The sequence below is a fragment of the Cryptomeria japonica genome, chromosome 11 (genome assembly GCF_030272615.1).
Source record: "Cryptomeria japonica chromosome 11, Sugi_1.0, whole genome shotgun sequence".
NCBI lineage: Eukaryota > Viridiplantae > Streptophyta > Pinopsida > Cupressales > Cupressaceae > Cryptomeria > Cryptomeria japonica.
The window spans coordinates 199,521,756-199,538,402 of record NC_081415.1 but is presented as its reverse complement, the minus strand read 5'-3'; positions in this window follow the sequence as shown (position 1 = coordinate 199,538,402).

The window sequence follows — 16,647 nt, the reverse complement described above, 5'->3', positions numbered from 1 at the left end:
CATACCTCATCCAAAAATCAATCCTAATCCAATCAAATAGAAAGTCATCCTATCCAATCAAAATCTAATCCAAAAATCCAATCCTAAGTCCAAAACTCATAAAAGTCTAAATCAATTGTCCTAAGTCCAAGATCTTTCTTCCTAATCCAAGTTCCAATCCTCCAACTTTCATCGTCCAACCGACTTTCATTCACAAGACCTTAAGGTTTTCCTTTGTATGGTCTATACATGAGCTCAAGAGAAAAAACTCATGGATTCTCACACAAATGAGCTCCCCGACCCAAACCTCCCTTATGGAATGCACCATACCACGTGTGAAGTTAAACTAGACCAAGAGGAACAAATACTTTTTGATCAACCAAAACATTCCCCTCAATTGGTGGTCTTTCTAAATGATGAGTACAACCAAGAGATGATAGAAAAGCTAATCAAGGCCAACCCAAACACTTTCTTAGTGGACCTTATCCAACATGTGGCTAGAATCTCATCGAGCTTTGACATCTCCCTACTTATCAATCCACCAATAGACAATTTTCCTAACACCTCCCTTACCAATCACCCACAATATACTCAATTCCATTTTTAACCCACCTCCACATAGTACCATCCCTTCAAGCACAACACATCTAGCCACCCATCCAACTTTTCATCCAATCATATCCTCTACACCTTTGAATAATGCAACTAACTTCATTTGCACGAGCCTTCCACCCATGAGTACCATAAAAGCACACAAACCCCTAACATCCATTCCGCTATCAATACCCATAATAATAATGCCACCAAATTCGCCTACCAAGACATAAATTTTAGCATCCCCCCCTACTTGTAGCTATCACCCATCTGCATCCACTGCAAAATTAGTTGCCCATTATAGATATAACATTGAAAGTGAGGTATCCACGATGGATCTATGTAATACCAAATAAATGAATGGGGAAATATTTGTCAACCTTTTACAATAATGGTGTCTCCTCATTGAGATTTCATTGGGATATTCTTGAAGTACACCAAGTGAAAATGTTCATTAGCAACCTTGTGTTTGAAATGTCTTTTCAATAACGTGTCCAATACCTTCACAACTTTGAAGAGGTCACTAAAAAAGGCTTAGCCTTAAAAAGGGCACTCTTGTAGCAAGGTAACATCAAACATTACCAAAGGGACTCCCAAGGTTCATCTTCCAATGACAAGCCTAAGTTATGGCAAAAACAAAAATGTGGTGAACGATGGTGTAACCGATGTTAAGTATGTTCAAACAATTCACATACCATCTAATTCACCTAACAAAACCAATCAACGTTACAACCCCACCCCACAAAAAAGTCAACCCAAAACCAATGCCAACGTTTTCATTCCCAGTGGCCCACCTCGATCCAACAAAAAGTCAAAGCATGACTATACCCCTCTTTCCCAACCCATTGATGTTGTTTTTCAAAAACTTTTGAAGGAAAAATGTGGTCCGATATCCCATTGCACGGCCTTATGGTGAAAATCAACCCAAACCCGAGTGGTATATTGAGAATGAGTGTCGTGAGTACCACTGTATCAAACGTCACAAGATTAAGAAGTGCATGAAACTTAAGAATTATATACAATACCTTGCTAATAAGGGAAACCTTGAAGTTGAAGGTGCCAAATCCAACACATCCAATGACAAGCTCAAGATCAATAAAGATGCTCTTCCTAAGCATGGTAATTAAAAAGCCTCGATATCTCACTATGTGTCCTATGACTACACCAACACCATTTCATCCTTTGACTCTCTTGCTGGCCGAATAGAGATGATTGACACCCAAGTTAATATCATCACCATCAAAGGATCCAATTCTAATCCAAATACCCACAGAGGAAGGGTAATTATTCAAGGAGCCCTTTCTCCCTCTTCTCCCACTGATTGTAACTTAATGGCCCCGTTGGTTGAAAATTTTGCAAACTTATGAGGTTTACAAAATTGTGGTTTTAGCCACAGTGTGCGAGATTAAATCTCTCCTAATTATAAGGGAAGGCTCCCCCTTTTCTTATTACTCTAACTTTCTTTAAAAAAAATTCTAATTACTGATCCTACTCTAATCGTGAGTGTTACACCATCTCATTCTCTTTCTTCGTAATAGATTTTTATTCTTTTCTCTCTTTTCAGAAAGGATATTATAATTTAGAGCAATAATGATTCAAGTGACTTCTAAGTCACTAAGAAATAACTAAGGAGCGTGTATATATGAAATTTACAAGTAAGGAAGCAAAGTTTCTATGAAAGCACAAAGTCTTTCATTGCTTCCCAGGATGAGAAAATAATGATGAAGCTCAAAGTCTTCAACTCACTATTATCTTATCAACCTTAAATTGCAGTAACTTTTGTAGCCCAAAACATTTTTTTTCAAATATGCAAAATAAAGCTCAAAGTCTTTAGAATGATATTTTTCATACAAATTTACAAACTAAAACTTAAGTTCATCCAATTATATTGGGAGATGATGTATTGCGTTGAGATTCATATTCGTGGGATATGCATTCAAGGCATATACATGCATAGAACCAACATCCAATTGGGGAATGAATGATTCATCTACACCAAAAACCTAACATAGAGCATAGTATGTGTCCTTAAAATACCCAACAAACAAACTTTGTCAATGTCAAATGGTGCTTGGTACCTTGGAGTTAGGGCCTTCTCATCCCTTGATAAGTGCCATGGTCTGAAGGTTGGAATCTTGCCCCTATAGATCCCTTCACGAGATTTGTATTCCTTGGCCCATTCATCTTCATTCAAATGGCAATATGCTATCTCATCTAATATGAAGACATCTTCAATTGTTCGCTTTTCAATTTCAACCAACCTCCCTCCATCCTTGGCTACAATTTCTCTCGCACCTTCCCTATAATTATTGGCAATTGACTTTATTAGGTCAACATTTATAAAACATTGCAAACAACTAGCCTTCCCAAATTCAGATTTCAAATGTTGCACATTAGAACTCGCTCCTTCTTCTTGTTATGACATCTCCTCCAGAGGCTAAAACCCCAAGGCTCCATTATAAGGTCTATGTACGTGTAGCTATAAAGTCAATTAAAACTCATCTGGCTTGACACTAGCTTTAGCTCTCTTCTAAGTATTTGCTAACCCAAGAAGTTGAGAAATTATCTCATCAGAAAACTTCTTCTTACCTTGGCTTGATGATTCAACCATTTCTGGTCCTAGGGTTTTAGCTAAATAAAGGTCAATTACCCGCACCTAGGGTTTCAAATTTAAGTTGTGAGGAATAGTCCAAGAATGCTTAAGTACACACAACTGTAGATGAAACTCAAAGAAAAGCACAGTTGATAAGCATTAAAGCATTAGGAGCAAGGTATAACTCTTAGCTAGAAAAACCTAAGGTAAAACCCTAGTATGCAAGAATTCACATTGAAAAGATGATACAGAGTGCAAGAATTATTAGAATATACTTTGCAAGATCAAAGTGGAACGATTTGATCAAGAATCTGGTTTATAACGGTGGAATTGAGTAATTAATTGTAGGCATGTAATTGTTTGGTTGGTGCAACTGCAAACTAACCGTTGTATTTCATATTTGAACGTTTAGACAACAACAACTATTTACATGTCCCAGGTGTTGACAAATGAGAAAAGAGAATGTTAGCTTATAAAATCTCCTTGCTCAGCTGTGAACTTACAAAAATCGGTGACCTTTTCAAAGTCACACAATTGTGTGCACGAATCACAACCGTCAATCATTTCATCTGTGTTCAATTTTTAAAGTCCATCGTTTGGTTGACTGCGGTGCTAACATTTATGAGATACTTTTGATGGTCGTGCAACAACACGGGTATTCATTTCATCTTCACTAATTGTGCAATTGTGCAAGGATCTATCCTAATCGTCGATCAATCAAAAAGAAGCGTGAATATGAAGATTGAAGACTTTGACCTCACGCTTGCGAGCTTAGCCCCATCTTAATCGTGCAATATTGCGCAAATCTAGATCGTCAATTTAAGCACACCCGCATGGTTAATAATACAGAGGTAAAGGCCAAAGTCAACCGAAGATGCTAACATTTAAGGGGTTAGTCGATGACACATTATAAAAGGCAAGGTATGAGTTAAATAACTAGGAACCACCTATAGAGAGTCAACATAAAATTAGAATGGATCAAAAGAAAAGAAAGACCTTTATACAAGGAGCTAGGGTTTAGTGTTTAAGGCAAAATTAACAAGACCTCGTATTCTCAGACCTACAACAAAAAAAATATGTTGATTTAAGCAAAATTTGATCACCCAACATCCCTCATCTATGTCACGTCCACCTATGCCATAGCTAGCTATGCTAGAGCTCCATCTAGCTCTATCCTCATGGCCTCCAACTCCTCCACCATCTCTCCTCCCTCGTCTTATGCATCACCTCATGTACAACATCCCTCTCTTCGTTGTAGGCATCTTTGTTTTTTGTCATTGCATATAAGGTTGTCTACATGCCATCCCTCTCTACCCGGAGGACCTTTTCTCGTCCTCTCTCCTTCTCCACCTCCACTTCTAAGCTCCTCACCTAATCATGTGTTGTGCCTAACTCAACCTATAGGCTCACAACTCGAGCCCTCTCCTTATTTCTAGTCCTCGATAATATATCCCTAATCCCCTATAGTTGATATTACTACTTTGTAATCACTAGTATCCTTGCTCTATCCCTCGACCCCCCCCTATTTCCTCCCTCCTACTCTCAAGCCTCCACCTTTACTACAACACCTACTTTCCCTAGCACTTGTGGTAGTGGCTATGTAGGTGCCTTCTCCTAGGTCTGTCCCACTTCTTATACACGTGCTGGTACTTATGGTGCCCTTCGTCATCCTACCTATCTCCTTTTTCTCGACACTTGTGGTGGCCTCTGCACTCATGCCTATTCTTTTATTGATGAATTTATCATCGGAATATCTCCCTCCCCATTCCTCCCTCCATCTCCCCCATCTCCTCCATTATGTTTGTCTCCTCTCATCACCTAATCAACTCCATCCCCTTTCTCATTAGCATCTAACACCCCTTAGATAGTTAATCTAACTAGCATGTGTTGAGCCCACCATGCTACCTACTATAGGGTCACAGCCGAATTAATCACACTTGCCCTTGGGTCCCATGGCACTTGCCCCATATCTAAAAAGCTCAATCAAGCCCACATTGTGTTTATCTGATCCCCCATGCTCCTGCTTCTCGTGTAATGTGTGCATGTGTGAGCTCTTCTCTCACCATGTCCTGTCATAGTCCAAATTGGCTCATCACCCTGTGGGGTAGGTATTGATCAATCACTTATATTATCTATGTGATCAACCAACATGTAGTATGTGTATGCGGGAAAATATGGTGATCAAAACAATTAAATTGAGATCAAATGACCTACATACCAATGAGACTCTTAGTGCAAGTATAAACTAATTTAAACTAGTTTAACTTCCCAAGGGGTGTCCCATTGTTCTCTATCTCATAGGATCCCTAAAGTCAATGTTTTTCTCTCAGATCATTGAGCAAATGACTTAGGAATGACAACTCCAAGAATGAGTGATATTGTGATCTATATGCATGAATGCATTCTAAGATCTATATGATATGTTAAAAGCTATGATGATTAAGCTAAGATGAAGATAGTGATATGATAAAGATATTGCTAAATTGTCCCAACATGATATACTAGTATGGATATACTATTGATATGAAAATGCTTCTAAATGCTATGATGATATTCTAACAAAGAGAGGCTAAAATTCTTAATACAATTAGACTATAATGTAGATGCATGAAACTTGGATATGAAGAATGAGGAATGAGAGCTCTATTTACAGGGAAAATAGGGCAATGGGGGGTTAATATTGAATAATCTTAACAATGGCTAGGATTGAAAGCTACTCAATCCATGTTTACAATTTTCACCAATGAAATGGTGACAATTGTCAACAAGAGGTGGCTTGAGAGGAGATGCAAGAGGCATTAAATGCCTAAGGAGACATGAGGGTTACCTTAGGAGGTAAGGTTATGGTTAGGTTAGGGTCATCCATTGGATAAAGCTTTTACCCAAGGGGTAAACTCTTGTGCAAGGGTTAATAGGATAACTAAGGTCAAAGCCATGAGTGCTTGATGAGACCCTTGCGTTAGATGAGGGTTAAGTTAGAGAGAAAGTCTCTAACCATGAGGGGAGGTTGAATTAACCATTAATGGTTTGGAAGACTTTGGGGACAAATTTGTAAGAGTCCTTCCAAATTTGGGGGAACTCAAAAAGTTAGCATGTTGAAGAAATAAAGCCTTTAATACATTTAGAATACTTTCTTCCAAATTTGAGAAGTGACCTCCCCAAATTTAGGGAAATGACGTGATTAGAGGGATTAAAGCTAATTGATTAGGATTAGATGGGTTCTAGAAGAATGATTAGGAGGCAAGTGGGAAATGTAGGAGAGGGCAAGTGGGAGAAAAAGAATTTTAATTAAAATAAAATGTTTTATTTCAACTAAAATAAATGCAACTTGCATAAATACAAGTGGGTAGATTTTCATAAATAAATTAGATTTATTTATATGCAAGGGTCAATTTAATAAAAAGGGAGAGAGGGGAGTTAATTAAATAAAGTGATTTATTTAATTAAAGGCTAGAAAAGGTTTGGGTGAATTTAATTAAATAAATTGAGTAATTCACTTAATCAAATAGATGAAAATAAAGAAATTGATTAAATAGGATTTAATTAATAGGAGGGATGGGGTTAAAATAAATATTAAATATTTCTTTAAGAAAGTGGTCAGATTTATACGTCTATAGTATGTGTAAAGGATAGGTAGCGTCCATCCTCGTTCCATGCCTTACACGTGTTGTACGATCTCTAAGTAAAGTATATCATCTTACATATGCACCTCTTCTAGCATCAAGATGCACCCATGCATATGTGTAATGCAAAAGGCCTTCATATCTTCATACAAAGGGGTTCTCTAGCTCCCTGTCTCTCACACCAATTGGTTGGAAAACAAATATGTGCTTGAATGCCAAAACATGGAGTAGTGTCGCCCATGTCACCAAGCTCCTATATCCTCAATATACACAAATGTGGATGTCGTGGTAGAGTTGTCCTAACATGACATATCCCCATGCATTAGTGACCACATCAAATACTATATGATACAAAACCCTTGCTCAACTGATAGCAAATTGATGCCCCCTTAAGTATAGCATCAATCGGTCATTGATCAATCCAGTTATATATAAAGCTATCCTTGGCAGCCACCTTTATCTCTCGATAGACCCCTCCAATATCATCTGTGTCCAATCCATGGGCAGTCTACCTATCCTATACACCTATTGCATGTAGTACTCTCCATGCTCTAGCCTGTACATTGGGATAACCCTTCAAATAGAGATTTTGAGGATCCTCCACACGCTCTCTAGTGTGATGGATGCCTCTCTTATTGGTAGGTGGAAGTTGCTCGTCTCGTTGTGCCACCTCTCAATCAACATTGCCATCATCGTGTTGTGTGCATGGACATGTGATTGCCTGTCAACCCACTTGAGTCTCCCTATCTGGAGGAGCACCCTATCCATATCCCTAAGCTCTCCATGCAATAACATCATCAAAGGCCAATTCTCCCTCAACTCCATGGGAGCTTGTTTCTCCTACATCTATACACAAACCCAGTCATTATCCTTTCTTCTATTCTAGCCTATCATTTCTCTACACACGGTAGCCAAGGCTTTCCCTTAACTACCCGTTGTCCTTGTTTTCATTTGCATAAAAACAAGACAACCCCTACAAATTTTTCATAATTCTTCCTCTTTTCTTTCAAAATCAAGAAAATGAGACATTTTAGTCATCTCATTCGTCACTGAATACATGTTGTTTAGTGTTGAATTTCCCTCATTAAGTTAAAATTTCAAAATTTTAACTTAAAAAGTAAACTTCATTGTTTTGATGTATAATCGGGTTTTAAGTCTGATTTTGCATTCTTTTTTATTAAGTGTAAAATCGGATTCTAAGTCCGACCCTACATTAGGAATTGATTTTTCCCAAAATGTAAATCGGACCCATAAGTCTGATTCACACTTTAAATACCCACAATTTTGTAATTAATGATTCAGAGTTTGTTTTAAATTGGGTTTCTTCACCCATTTATTTTCTAATTTGGCCTTAATCTTCTCATTATTGTTTTCTTGGTGGATTGGGGAGCTTGATTTCTCAAGCTCATTCCATTATTTTTGGTATGTATTGATTTCTTAAGCTTTTGATTTCGTTTTTACTGTGTCCTAGTTCTTGTGTGAACTCGTATTTGAAAACCCGATACATATCACAACATGTATCAGGTTAAAAACCCAATTTCATGATTTTTTGAGATGCATTTCATGGTAAACAATGGGACTACGTGTCTCTCACACATCATCATGCATTTCATGGTGTGTGGCGAGCACACACCCTGTCGTTTGTTTTTTACTTTCCCTCATTTTATTTTTGCAGTGATGTTGGTTGGGGATATTACCCCGACCCACACCACATTTATTGACTTTGGTGGTGATCAAGGTCGTATACCCAATCACCCCTTTTTAATACTTCCTTTTTCGTAGTGGTGGTGGTGGGTTTGTACCTCTAACACTCACCACTGTGTAGTGGTGGTGGTCAGGGTTACAATCCCGACCACCGCTTGTTCTATCATGTGCTTGTTATGAATGTCAGTCGGGGTTTTACTCTTGCCCGACACTTTGATTCGTTCTTCCTGAGATGAAAATGTCGAGCGGGGTTATCACCCCACTCGACATCCTTTCGATTTTTCTTTGTAGATGTATATCAAGTCTATATCCCCGCTCGACATCAAATCATGACTTTTATTTTTAAAGTGTAGATCGGGGTTTTGAACACAATATACACTTCATTGGTTTATATTTTTTAACAATGTAAATCAGAGTTATAACTTCGATTTACATTGCATTGTGAGTTTTTCTAAAAAAAATAAATTAGAGTTATAACTCTGATTTACATTGTCTTTGATTATCTTTTATTATATGCAAATTGGACTTATAAGTCTGATATGCATTTGTCTTGGTTTTTCACTTAATTAATGTAAATTGGACTTATAAGTCTGATTTGCATCTAACGAACACACATACAAATTGATAATTTTTTATCAATTTGTGATTGATCAATGAACTTTTCTTATCAAATGAATATTTTTATGAAAACTAATCATTTTAAAAAGATGATCTTTTCATTGTGCAGTATATATATTGCAAATGTTAGAACCTTCACCGAGTAAGAAATCAATGAAGTTCAAAAAGCAAGATATCCATCTAGTGTTTCCTCCTTCTTCAATGACATCAAACATTGACACTGTTAGGGATATAGAGATCAATCATGTGGATCTTGAAGAATTTTTTAAGAGAGTAAGAGAGCCACCAGTGTCATACCTAATAGAACCTACTATTAATAGTGAGATACATTTAGTAGCTGCTTTTCTCGTGTTCGCGCATAATCCAGAGTTTGTGTTGGCTTTAGCCAATGGGTATGATCCTTCCACCATATCTGTTAAGGATGCATACAAAAATAAAAGACTCATCAAACTAGATGAGGATTTCTTTGATACCATTTTCAAATGTTCACCTATAGATCAATATGCAGATATTGATATGCAGTCAACAATGGCATATTTTGATAAGAATTTAGAGAAGTGTCAGAGGAATATAAACGATAATTGGTTGAAGACCCCTAGGCCTAAAATCTCAAGGTGGTTTGAAACTCTTCCTCGTAGTGACTTTATTGAGGAGGTCAATGATCTCATTACTCTTCTTAGTAGAGTAAAGGGTCTTCCGACCTCAAATACTTATCACAAATGGATGTATCAGTATATTCATATCATCAGGTAGAATAAGAAGAAGATCTATTGGGGTAAATAGATTGTGGATGCTTTATGTGAGCAGTTGACCAAGGTGCTCACCACCTTTAAATTGTACACGACTTCTTATTTGGTCTATGGAGTTGCCTCTATGAGGCATTTTCCAAGATTGTCTACCATAGGTGACAAGAGCAAGGTTCTTGTTTATGAATATTTCACTTAATTGACTCTCAAGGAGAGTCTTTTTCATTTCAAAAGGGTTAATGATGCTTTCTTCGCTCACTATATGTGCTTGTTCAACAAAGATATTCATAACAAGAGACTGTCAGATGAAGCCTGGAAGGTTATGAGTGAGTACATATGGTTGTGTTTTCTTGCAGTTCTCTACATTCACTTATATCAGAATTGGTTGTTTTGATGGAGAACCCTTCATGCTGCCAAGGTACCCATCTAACAAGATTATTCTTATGGAGAGCACGCCAAGTGATTTCCATTCGTGAGTGCCAATTAGGAGCTCGTAAGACAGGTCTCGAGTTCTCTATTGCCATAGGTAGACACTCTATCTACAAAGCTCGTGCTATGGAGGAGGCGATGAGGAGGGTAACCATGAGGTTCTTCAAGGCCAAAAATTATTTTGATTATCGGGGTATGAAGAATAAGATAAAAAATAATTACACCCATGTACATCAAGTTGAAGATGTATGGATAGATTGTAGGATGGAGGAAGATATCCGAAGAATGGATTATTGTCATCTTACAGTTAAGCAGATTGAGAATTTTGATCTTACTAAAGTTCTGGAAGATCTTGAAGAAGATGGAGATATTCTGGATCCTACATATGAAAAGGATAACATTGTTGGATTAACTTTGCCTTGCATTCAATGGTCCAAAAAGGAGAATACTTTAGTAAGGGTTAGGTTTTAAAGAATTCTCAATGACACGAGTGTTTGGTTGAATCTACATGGTGTGCAGTTGAAGCCCTTCCAAGTTGAATCTTTTGAAGAAGAAGATGCAGGTAAAGGGAAATTTTTTGAACTCAGCACCAAGAATAGACAAGAACCTATAGCTTCAAAGGGTCCTAGGTTCAAATTCACTGTTAGAAAAGGAAAAGATCAAGCTGAGTCTTCAAACTAGGAGACTCAAGTTGATGACGTTGAATGAGAAGAAGATGAAGTTGGATTACTTCAAGAAGAAGATGAACTAGCAAATGAACAAGAGCAAGTTGAAGGAGATTCTGATGAGGTAGAGTTACTTAAAATCCCAAGCACTTCTTAGTTTCAAGAGACATGTGAAGGTGTTCCTCCTACATCGGGCGATGTTCCAGTTACTTCTTCGATTCTTGTTATTGATACTGTTTCTTTGGTTTTCATTGTGACATTACCACCCCAAGATCTTCATGTAATTCACAATATTCCTTCAACTTCTAGAAGTCAGTCTGCCTTGGATATACCTCATGACAACCTTGATACTGTTTTTCTCCCCAATTTGTCTAGGGTTACTTCTTCTATGTTAGAAGAATTTGATAGTTTCATGATGGATACCTAAGTTTCTCCTAAGTCTCTTGTCATTTCCAATCCACCCACTATTGTCACCTCAACTCCACCCATTGTTACTACTAGTGTTCAATCTCAGGAGTTGGCAACACAAGTCTTAAATTTCGGTGCTGATGAAGATTCTTCATTGCCACCTTGGTTAGTATCTAACACGCCCAAGAGAAAAAAGAAAGTTGTGTCACTAGATGACTGAGATTTTAATCATTTGATATCTGTCAAGCCTTAGGGTAAGAAGAAGGCCAAAACTGTATCTAGATTTAGAGTGGATGAGTCAAAGAATAACTATGTGGAAATGGCTATTCCTCCTTCAGATACAGATCTTGATAAAGTGCATCCCACTGATTATGTTATCAACAAGATTGATGTGGGAAAACAAGCACACGAGGGTAGAATCAAGGATGTCAAATCTTCCTTCTGGCATCTTGTGACAATGTACAATAAAGAGAAAGTGAAGAAAGATAGACTAAAGAAACAGGTTGATTGGTTGACTGAGGTTTTGATCAAAATTACCAAGTCCTTTGAGGTAATTGATTCAGTCACTTCTTTAGTAGATGAATAGGTAATAAGTCAAGCTGAGCAAATAAATTCTCGTGGGAGAACAATGGGAGAATGGATGAATAGGATGAATAGGATGTTGAGTTAAGGGACTCATATCTTGTGTTCAACAGTTACCTTGGTAAGAAGTCTTGAGGAGGTAAAGGTTGAGAAATTGATAATACTTTGAATTTGTTGTCAACTGAACTGGAAACACATGAAAAGAATTTTGATTCTTGGTTGAAGTTAGAAGATTTCCAGTTAGATGTTTTGGTTGGCAATGGTGTGATCCCATCAAGGAGTATGTACATTGAACAAAGGGAAATTCTAGAACATCAAATGAATACCCTTGAGACTCTTATCAAGGATTAGAGGACAGAAGAATTGCAATGATAAGGGTAAGGACATTACTGAGAAGGTATCAACTCTTCCATGCACTTTCCTCGATGAAAATCAGAAACCTCTACAACAGGATGTTATTGTCAAAGAGTTCATTTTGTTGATTGGTGAAGAGGTTGACATGCCGGTTTTCTCATTATCCTCCATTGATAAGTTAATTGATATCTAGGTGAATCTAGATGATCTAGCCTCACTTCTAAATAAGCATAAGAAATGTTACATGAACCTCGAAGATTCTATCACCCGGGTCAAGGTCATCACAAGTCACACTAAAGGACCCGATCAGGAGCAGATGAAAGCGGTACTCCATAAATTTGAGGATTTTATGAGACATGATCAAAATGGAGTGTCTTGTGACACTTAGTAATTTTCCATGTTAGATGTAATTTTAAATAAGACATTGACACTTGAAGTGTCATTTTTGTATTTAGTTTTTGCATGTAGGCAATGCATGAGTCCAAAGTCAATCAGGACTCTTCTTTGAATTAGTCATAGTTTTTCCTAGATTTTCTCAGCACCTCTCTCCTATATATATGAGGTTGCTTTTTGTAATGCATATCTATTATCTTTAATGTTATGCCAGAACACTGCTGAAGTGAAGAACTGAGAAGTGAAACTTTGTGTTCATTCTTGTGATTTTGCAACTTGATGAAATAAGAAGAAAGCTTTTGGCATCCAGTCTTTGTGTTGGATTTCTTTGTGGTTTGTGGTGAGAGTGTTCTTATGTCACTTTTGTTACAAATTCTTATCGTATTCAAGTGAAGGCAAGTTGAGAATATTGTTAAAATGTAGAGGCGGATGTTGATTTATGAACTTGTGTCATATCTTGGCTATTGTTGTTAAAATAGGAGTTGGTGAGCTTTATATCAGTTTGAAGACTTTGTGCTTCACATTGATATTTTCTAGTTAATATTAGCTAAAATATATTGAAGTGGTGTAATAAAAGACTATGATTTGTTGCATTATCTTGGGAAAAAGAAGATTGTGATTGAAAGACTTTGTGCTCTTATCATTGTTTTTTCATAAAACTGTTATCATTAACATAATCATAAATCTTGTTAAAGACTTTGTGGTTTATTTTGGTTAACACATTGGTTAACACATTGGGTTACAAAAGAAATTATCAAAAGAAAGGTTGATGGGAGAGCAACGACTTCCAGACTTTGAGCTTGAGCACTCTTTCCCGTCCCAAAGAAGTAACGGAGGACTTTCAACCTTCATGGAAACTTTGCTTCTTTCCTTATCCATTATTTTACTCATTCTTGCTTTTAAGAGTTAATTTGTAACGTCACGATTGTAAGAATTATCATTTCTCTATGTTGTCAATTCTTTCCTAAAGTAAGAGGAAAAGAATAACATCTATCTTGAAAAAACAAAGAAGATAGGATGATGCAACACCTATGCTTAGAATATAAATTAAAGGTTGTATCTTGTTTTAATAGAATAGATTAGACAGTTAAAGGGGGAGCCTCCCCTCAGAAGGATAGGAGGGATTATATACCATGTTGTTGTGTTTGAAATTACAATTTTGTAAGTTCACATAGGTTACAAATTTTTCAACCAACATTGCTTTATTTGTTTTCCCTTTTATCTCCTAGCACATTTTATTTTTTAGCGCACATGTTGATTCCCATTCCCCTATGTTGAAGAACGCAAATGTTATTTTACAGGCACCTACGCTGAATAGAAAAGATGTTGTTACTCAATCATATCCCCTCTACTGACCCCTTGGCGAAGATGCAGATGTCAATCACTTGATCAATGCCTACACATTTGACTTTCCACATGTGCATGTGTCCCTCCATTTGTGTTGATTCCTAGGCGTAGATGTCGATCCAACGATCGACATCTGCATCTTTGTTTCCACCCCATAAATGCATCATAAATGCCCTAATCTAGTAAATCATAATGTCAGTTAGGGTGCGTACCGACTCTCTGTGCTCAAGTGGCCTTTGGTACTGCCTCACCCGCTTCCCCGTTGTTGATGTTGTGGAATGTTCGCCATCTTGTTGCTCCTTCTTCTGTAGGGCTCTTGTCATTTTATTAAACAAGAGTGCACAAATGACCTCTAATAATCCCCTCATAGCTTGTACATAGTCCTCCCCTTCGTCTTCCTTCATCTACTATTCACTCATATCTTCTCATTTTTCTTTAATTCCTTCACTATATTACTTCCTTCTTCCATGTTTTGTTTCCCTAGTTTTTGTCTACTTTTTGAGAACTTGCCCCGAAAACCCTATTTTTCGACCAAATTCTCGAGGGGGCATAGTCCTTCCATAGTTGTCTAAGGATAGTATAATTGTCACGCTATCTTATAATAACCCCAAACATTGGTCTCCTTGTTGGGGCATCTTTATCTTTGACGTAGTGTTATTTCACAACTCTGTGTCAAAGAGGGGCAAAATGTTGACACCTAAAATTAATTAAATTTTATTTACTTAATTTCCTCCCTATAACATAATTGATACTGTTGATTATGTTTTACGCTTTTGCTTCCAAAATTAACTAAATCATATTTAATTAATTATTCCCCCTTTCATGTATTTAATTGTGTATCCTAGTAATTATTTTTAAGGTTTGATTTATTTTAAAAAAAACAAATCCCACTTTAGCTAAATATCCTCATTTTCTCTTATCTAAAGTAGTTAATTTATTTCCAATTAATTAACTAATCCCTTTTATTCCTAACCTCATTAATATTTCTTCTAATTTTTAATTCATCACACCTACCAAAGTCCACATGTGACTACCCCTCTTAAATGACTTGCATGCACAAGTCATTTTCAAATCTCCACCTCACCTTTTGACCAAATATTTTATTTGGTGCTCACACATGTGTGAGGAGTGTTCTTCCCAACACACTTTCCTCTTTGCACCATTTGTCACCTCTCTCCTCTTACACCTCTTCCACTTTGCCATTTTTGTGTTCACTTGTCATCTTCATGTTCTTCCCAAGTTGTACTCACACATGTGTAAGCACACCTTTCCCTCTCCCCTATGGAAATTGTTCTTCCTAATGCCTCCACCTCGTGACACTTGGCACATGGCTATGAACTCAATCCAAATCGCATCTTTGACTTCAATCAACCCTTCGTCAACTTTCAATCACCACCCTCCATTTCTCTTCTGAAAAATTTATAAATTGGAGCTTCCTCCCTTCACAAATCATCACTCATTATAATACCCTTATGCTTCCAATTTTATCATCCTCATCATCCTTATGTTATGCAATTAGAGAGAAATCCACATACTATCCCAACCCAAGAGCAAACCAAGTGATCAAGGTTGCAATCACTTTGGTTCAATCCATGGAGTATGAAGGTATATAGGCTTTGTTTGCATTAGTTTTTAAGTTTAAGCATTTACTTAGACTTTTATTTTCATAGATTTCACACATTCCTAGTCTTGATCTAGAAAAATGCAACCTTATACTAGAAATGTATGAGATTTGAAAACTTGTTTTCATTTGTCTATATAGGACTAGGTGTTAGCAATCTTGAACTAAGAACTTCTAATATCTAAAGAATTGTTCACATCTATGTACCTAGGGCTACGTATTGAAGGAAATATTGTAAGTTTTTGCAATTAGATGTGCCAATGATAGATAAAAGCTAAATAACAATATTTTGACTAAATTTATAAATTTGGATTGCATAGGATAAGATTTAGAGCTAGTTTGTAAGGAATGGATTGGAAATTTTAGTCTTTGTGTTGTTTGCAAGAATTAAAAGTAAGAGTTCTATGGCCTAACATCCACAACTCAACATGATGTGACCATTTTTTAACCCAGAGTACCAACCAATAGGAATGTATAACACACATGTGTCGTCGCTATGTTTTGATGGCAAGCGATGCAAAATTTGCCAAGATTTGTAAACAAAATGCTATTACCAATTAAGCCACAAATTTCAAGCAATTATACACTCCTTCTTATGAGATTATTGAAAAATATATAATATGTAAAGAAATAGGTTGAACTGATGAATTAACTCACAATATGGATGTACATATAGAGTGGCATCTGTCTAAAAACAGCGGTTCCTAAAATTAGGCAAATAACCACTTAATTTAGATATATGTAAAAAAAGCACAAGGCTATGAATAGACACATAGCTCCTTAACGCTCCTAAGAAAACTAAACTCTTATGAGCTAACACCCCCCTTAAGCATAGCTTAGGTAGCCTAAAAAATTTGGATCTCAACAACTAGGCCTAATGAGTTATTCAAGAATTTTGCAATCTCTCATAAAGCAAACTCAATGAAAAAACACTCCTCCCCTAAAGAGAAAATAAAGTGAAGAGGACTAAAAGTCAGGCTCCAAAAAGATG